The sequence below is a fragment of the Ranitomeya variabilis genome, chromosome 1, assembly GCF_051348905.1.
Source record: "Ranitomeya variabilis isolate aRanVar5 chromosome 1, aRanVar5.hap1, whole genome shotgun sequence".
Classification (NCBI taxonomy): Eukaryota; Metazoa; Chordata; class Amphibia; order Anura; family Dendrobatidae; genus Ranitomeya; species Ranitomeya variabilis.
Genome location: NC_135232.1, coordinates 257,532,073 through 257,538,792, shown reverse-complemented (window position 1 = coordinate 257,538,792; position 6,720 = coordinate 257,532,073). Strand labels below are relative to the sequence as shown.

General features: G+C 51.5%; 1 long non-coding RNA gene across 1 annotated transcript; it reads left to right on the top strand.

Moving 5' to 3' along the window:
* Window positions 1–4,893: 4,893 nt before the first annotated feature.
* LOC143793903 (uncharacterized) lies at window positions 4,894–5,725 on the top strand. Its single transcript, XR_013220326.1, has 3 exons — window positions 4,894–5,355; window positions 5,439–5,491; window positions 5,617–5,725. It is a non-coding gene; the product is annotated as an uncharacterized LOC143793903 (long non-coding RNA).
* The last annotated feature ends 995 nt before the right edge of the window (window positions 5,726–6,720 follow it).

The following is a 6,720-nucleotide window of genomic DNA, read 5'->3' as shown; positions in this document are numbered from 1 at the left end:
AAGACGAGCTACTTGAACGAACTAAGCACAGCCTGTGGGCGGGGACTGTGGCTGCTTGCCTGCTACACAGTAGCGTAGCGACTGGAGGGGGCCATCGCCCGGGCCCTGTCACATGAAGGGGCCCACCGGGAGCCAGGGCCACTTCTGTGACATACAGAACACAGCATAGGAGCAGAGCAGTATGAAGTCTGCTCTGCTCCCATCTGACGGAGACTCTGCAGGCTGCTAGCACAGTGGCCGGCTGCAGTCTCCCCCCTGCAGTGAATGGTTTCGCCCCTTCTGACCTGATCATGAAGCTTTTCCTGGCTGCAGTTCTTCCCTCTGTGCACGCTGGGATTGGCTCAGGCACGCTGGGTCCTAGTGCCCACACCTTGCATTTCACCAAGACACTTCCTGGTCCTGTCTGCAAACTTTATCAGTAAGTGCTGGGGATGGAACATTTTAGGCTTATTAAATTCAGGTATGTCACTGTGATGTGAATGTGAGACCATGGGGGTATTGTGGGGGCTGAAAGTGGGTGAGGGGGGACAGGGTACTGAGGGGGTGGATGTGAGACCATGGGGGTATTGTGGGGGAGGGAGACAGGGCACTGGGGGTGAATGTGAGACTATGGGGGTGTTGTGGGCGCTGAAAGTGGGTGAGGGGGACAGGGTACTGATGGGGTGAATGAAAGATGATGGGGGTATTGGGTACTGAAGTGGGGGAGGGGAGGCAGGGCACTGGGGGGTAAATGTGAGACCATGGGGGTGTTGTGGGGGCTGAAGGTGGGTGAAGTGGGACAGGGCACCGAGGGGTGGATGTGAGATGATGGGGGTATTGGGGCTGAATATTATAATGTTTTGTTATGATATTATATGTGCTCCATCTTGTGATATTTGCTGTGTGGGGAGGCTGGAGATGGGGGGGGTAGGGGGCTTTTGATGCGTACCACCTGGGTCTTTATGAGTATTAATATAAGAAGCCCCCATACAGTATCCAAGAGCTGCATCACATTTCCAGCACCACTCCAGCATTTTTTTTTATTTCACTGCTGGAGCGGTGCTGACAATCCCCGTCCCCTGCCCTGTCTGATACTCACCTTCCGGCGTTCTCATCTGTTTTTGTCTCCCCTCAGCTCCGTCTCCTGCAGTTTGTGGCCTGTCCGAGGCTCCAGTGTTTCATGAAGCGGCGCAGAGGTCACTAATCAATGTGAGTCTGTGGGAGCCTCGTTCTGGCCTGTTCCTCACTCTCAGGCTATGTGCACACGGTGCGGATTCGTAGCAGTTTTCCATGCGGTGTACAGTACCATGTAAACCTATGGAAAACCAAATCCGCAGTGCCCATGGTGTTGAAAATACCACACGGAAACGCTGCTTTGTATTTTCCGCAGCATGTCAATTCTTTGTGCGGATTCCGCAGCATTTTACACCTGCTCCTGTATAGGAATCCGCAGGTGTAAAAATGCAGGCAAAATCCTCACAAAAAAGCAGGAAATCCGCGGTAAATACGCATGTAAAACGCAGCACATTTTACCTGTGGATTTTGCAAAAACTGCGGGAAAAATGTGCATACGAATCCGCAACGTGTGCACATAGCCTCATAGTCTTACATTGAGCGCTTGTGACATAGCTTCTCACTTCTGGCCAGTCAGAAGCTGCACTCACAAGTTTGAGCGTGCCACAAAATAGTGAATACCCCGGAGGATGAGTAAATGACTGGGAATGGGGACCTGCGCTTAAAGCACCACTCCAGCGGTGGAAAAAAACCCTGCTAGAGTGGTGCTTTAATAATTTAATAATAAGCAATTTAATACTATAAAGTTGATAAAGGTTTGGAATAAATGTCTGCAGTCACTTTATGTGACTGCAGACTGCCAAATCATGACAGGGAGCTGCGGGCCCATCATACTGTGTATAAGGAAGCTGCGGGCCCATCATACTGTGGTAAGGGAGCTGTGAGCTCATCATACTGTGATAAGGGAGCTGTGAGCTCATCATACTGTGATAAGGGAGCTGCGGGCTCATACTGTGTATAAGGGAGCTGCGGGCCCATCATACTGTGTATAAGGGAGCTGCGGGCCCATCATACTGTGTATAAGGGAGCTGCGGGCCCATTATACTGTGTATAAGGGAGCTGCGGGCCCATTATACTGTGTATAAGGGAGCTGCGGGCCCATTATACTGTGTATAAGGGAGCTGCGGGCCCATCATACTGTGTATAAGGGAGCTGCGGGCCCATCATACTGTGTATAAGGGAGCTGCGGGCCCATCATACTGTGTATAAGAGAGCTGTGGGCCCATCATACTGTGTATAAGGGAGCTGTGGCCCCATCATACTGTGTATAAGGAAGCTGTGGGCTCATCATACTGTGATAAGGGAGCTGCGGGCTCATACTGTGTATAAGGGAGCTGCGGGCTCATACTGTGTATAAGGGAGCTGCGGGCTCATACTGTGTATAAGGGAGCTGCGGGCCCATCATACTGTGATAAGGGAGCTGTGAGCTCATCATACTGTGATAAGGGAGCTGTGGGCTCATACTGTGTATAAGGGAGCTGCGGGCCCATCATACTGATTATAAGGGAGCTGCGGGCCCATCATACTCGGTATAAGAGAGCTGCGGGCCCATCATACTGTGTATAAGGGAGCTGTGGGCCCATCATACTGTGTATAAGGAAGCTGCGGGCCCATCATACTGTGGTAAGGGAGCTGTGGGCTCATCATACTGTGGTAAGGAAGCTGCGGGCCCATCATACTGTGGTAAGGGAGCTGTGGGCTCATCATACTGTGATAAGGGAGCTACGGGCTCATACTGTGTATAAGGGAGCTGTGGGCCCATCATACTGTGTATAAGGGAGCTGCGGGCCCATCATACTGGGTATAAGAGAGCTGCGGGCCCATCATACTGTGTATAAGGGAGCTGTGGGCCCATCATACTGTGTATAAGGAAGCTGCGGGCCCATCATACTGTGGTAAGGGAGCTGTGGGCTCATCATACTGTGATAAGGGAGCTGCGGGCTCATACTGTGTATAAGGGAGCTGCGGGCTCATACTGTGTATAAGGGAGCTGCGGGCTCATACTGTGTATAAGGGAGCTGTGGGCTCATCATACTGTGATAAGGGAGCTGTGGGCTCATCATACTGTGATAAGGGAGCTGTGGGCTCATCATACTGTGTATAAGGGAGCTGTGGGCCCATCATACTGTGTATAGAGGAGCTGTGGGCCCATCATACTGTGTATAGGGGAGCTGTGGGGGCCTTATACAGTGTATATGGAAGCTTTGAGCTCACCATACTGTGTATAATGGAGCAGTACATGAGGGACTTAGGGGACATTATTAAATGTAAAGTGGGCACTTCAGCATTATTGTATTGTTATAGGGGCACTCAGAGTATTGCGACCACCAGAGTTGCATATTGTCACAATATGGCGGTAAAATCAGTGCTCGTTTTTGTATATAGATTTATTTTCAATAACAGCGAGGTCATATTCTGAGGTTCCCCTATATTCACAATTAGAGTGCGCAACCGTCACTGTAATTCTCTCGTGCCCCCCCCCCCCCCCCTCTGTTCTCTCGTGCCCCCATCTATTCTCCTATGCCCCTGGTATTATGCGCTTGTCACTGTCACTAGAATATAGCAGTGATGCCAGCAGGGTAAATCCCACGTCATAAATTGCTTCCTTAATATGACAATGGTACCAGTCCCCCCTGGCTGCCTGCTGTGTGCCCTCTTTGGTACACACCAGGTAAGCACAGGAGCTGCAGGCAGCAGGAGACTGTGCGACCATGAAGGTAAATAGAAGAGGATGTGTTATGTTTGTATTGTATCCTGCCTGGCATTAAAGGGGTTGTCTGAGATGGGGAAATATACAGTATATACATACTAGTTTATTTAAAATAAATCCTACACAGAGAGATATTGCTCTCCTGTCACCCCCGGAAATTCAGCCACAGACCTCTCTGGTGGTCGACAGCGGTTCTGGAAGTGATGACTGCACCATCTGGATGTCACAGAACAGATAAAACCTGTGATTAACTGCAGCGGTCAGGTGACTGTGAGGCTATGTGCACATGTATTTTTGAGGGCTGCGGATTTTTCCGCAGAGGATTTCAGAAATCCGCAGGTAAAAGGCACTGCGTTTTACCACGGGTTTACTGTGTTTTGTTTTTTTTTGCGGATTTTGTGCGAATTTCACCTGCGGTTTTACACCTGAATATTCCCATTATGGAGCAGGTGTAAACCGCTGCAGAAACCGCACAAAGAATTGACACGCTGCGGAATGTAAACCGCAGCGTTTCCGCACGATTTTTCCGCAGCATGTGCACTGCGGATTCCGTTTTCCATAGGTTTACATTGTACTGTAAACGCATGGCAAACCGCTGCGGACCCACAGCGGCGGATCCGCAATGTGTGCACATAGCCTTAGACGCTTCTCTGAAGGGGGCCTGTGCCAGTCACCTGACAGTTGTGGGCTTTAATTTTCTCTTATTTTGCCAAATTTTCAAAAGAGTAAGGGATGGTCTTAAAAAATAAAATTGAAAACCCCCTATTACATTACTTAGTGATCCTCATTCGTGTCGGTGTTCCCCTCTGGTACCAAAAGTGATGTCGACCTGTGCATTATTTACATGACCGCTGCAGCCAATCACTGACCTCACAGTCATTTGCTGTACATAATAGTACGACCACTGCAGCCTGTGATTAGTGGGGGTCAAATGGTGAAGGCCCCTGCAATCATTATTATTTATCGTACATCTGGATACAGATCTACAGTACATAGCAATTAAAGGGGTGTTCAGGGCTGTAGACATATTTCTGCACTCTATGTGACTTCAAACTACTGAATGCATGTAAAGAGTAAATGTAATGTAAATTGAATGTAAGTAAAGAGTAAACCAGATTTATTTATACTGATTTTACTATGGGGGGGGGGGCGCCATTTTGCAGTTCGCCTCAGGCAGCATAGAGGCTAGGTTCACCCCTGGCCCCACCCACCCACCTCAGTCTTGGCTGCTGCGGGGGGAGGGGGTCTCGGGCGCAGGGCCGCCATCAGGGCATTACAGCCCTGACTACTGTATGGGGCAGAAATGGGTGCTGTACCTTTAAGCAGCAGGCCCAAGTGTATCACGGTCCTGACGCGGGTCATGTGACACGCTGCGCGCTCTTATGCAGGAGCACTGGAGCAGACTGGAGGTGTGAGAGCCCTCAGGAATACTCCGCAGGTGACGGCACAGACAGTAAGGAGTTAACTGCTGTCAGCCCGAGGATTTCCTGTCTCCTCGGTAACAAGGAACCTTTCTGTGTCATCTGCGGGGGAAGTGTTTCAGTGCTGCACTTCTTGTGCTCTGCCAGTACTGTCCCCCATGTGGTGAGAAGGTGACTGGGGGGTTTGTACAGGGAGCATCAGGGGGGTCTGGGGATATTGGGGGTCTCACCTCTGTGCTTGTCTGCCCCCTCAGATGTTGCCTGTCAGAGGGGGGACCCTGCTAAGGTCCATGGCTGCTGTCTGCAGGTAAGAGCCCTTCTGTCCTGTCTCAGCTGCTCTGGCACTATAAGTCTCAGCATGCACATACAGGGGAGACACAGATTGTGGTGATTTACACGTTTCAAGCTGGAAGACATTTTGCTTTTTTGTAGAGAAGCAGGACGGACATGTTTGTGGGAGACGATACTGAAGTCGGCGGTGAGCAGGGAGAGGAGGCGGGCAGTGTGTGAGGACTCAGGAAGCTGCAGAGAGGAGTGAGGTGAGAGAGGAGACGGGAGTCTGCTGATGTGAGTGAGGAGAGGGGAGGCTGGTAAGAGGAGCAGATGAGAGGCTGGTAAGTAGAGATGAGAGGCTGGTGGGGGAGGCTGCTGAGGAGATGAGAGGCTGGAAAGGAGAGGAGATGAGAGGCTGGTGTGGGGAGGCTGGAAAGGAGAGGAGATGAGAGGCTGGAAAGGAGAGGAGATGAGAGGCTGGAAAGGAGAGGAGATGAGAGGCTGGAAAGGAGAGGAAATGAGAGGCTGGAAAGGAGAGGAGATGAGAGGCTGGAGAGGAGAGGAGATGAGAGGCTGGAGAGGAGATGAGAGGCTGGAGAGGAGATGAGAGGCTGGAGAGGAGATGAGAGGCTGGAGAGGAGATGAGAGGCTGGAAAGGAGAGGAGATGAGAGGCTGGAAAGGAGAGGAGATGAGAGGCTGGAAAGGAGAGGAGATGAGAGGCTGGAAAGGAGAGGAGATGAGAGGCTGGAGAGGAGATGAGAGGCTGGAGAGGAGATGAGAGGCTGGAGAGGAGATGAGAGGCTGGAGAGGAGATGAGAGGCTGGAAAGGAGAGGAGATGAGAGGCTGGAAAGGAGAGGAGATGAGAGGCTGGAGAGGAGATGAGAGGCTGGAGAGGAGATGAGAGGCTGGAGAGGAGATGAGAGGCTGGAGAGGAGATGAGAGGCTGGAGAGGAGATGAGAGGCTGGAGAGGAGATGAGATGAGAGGCTGGAAAGGAGAGGAGATGAGAGGCTGGAAAGGAGAGGAGATGAGAGGCTGGAAAGGAGAGGAGATGAGAGGCTGGAAAGGAGAGGAGATGAGAGGCTGGAAAGGAGAGGAGATGAGAGGCTGGAAAGGAGAGGAGAGGCTGGTGTTGGGAGGCTGCTAAGGAGAGGAGAGGCTGGTGAGGAGAGGCTGGTAAGGAGAGGAGATGAGAGGCTGGTGTGGGGAGGCTGCTGAGGAGAGGGGATGAGAGGCTGGTGAGGGGAGGCTGCTGAGGGGAG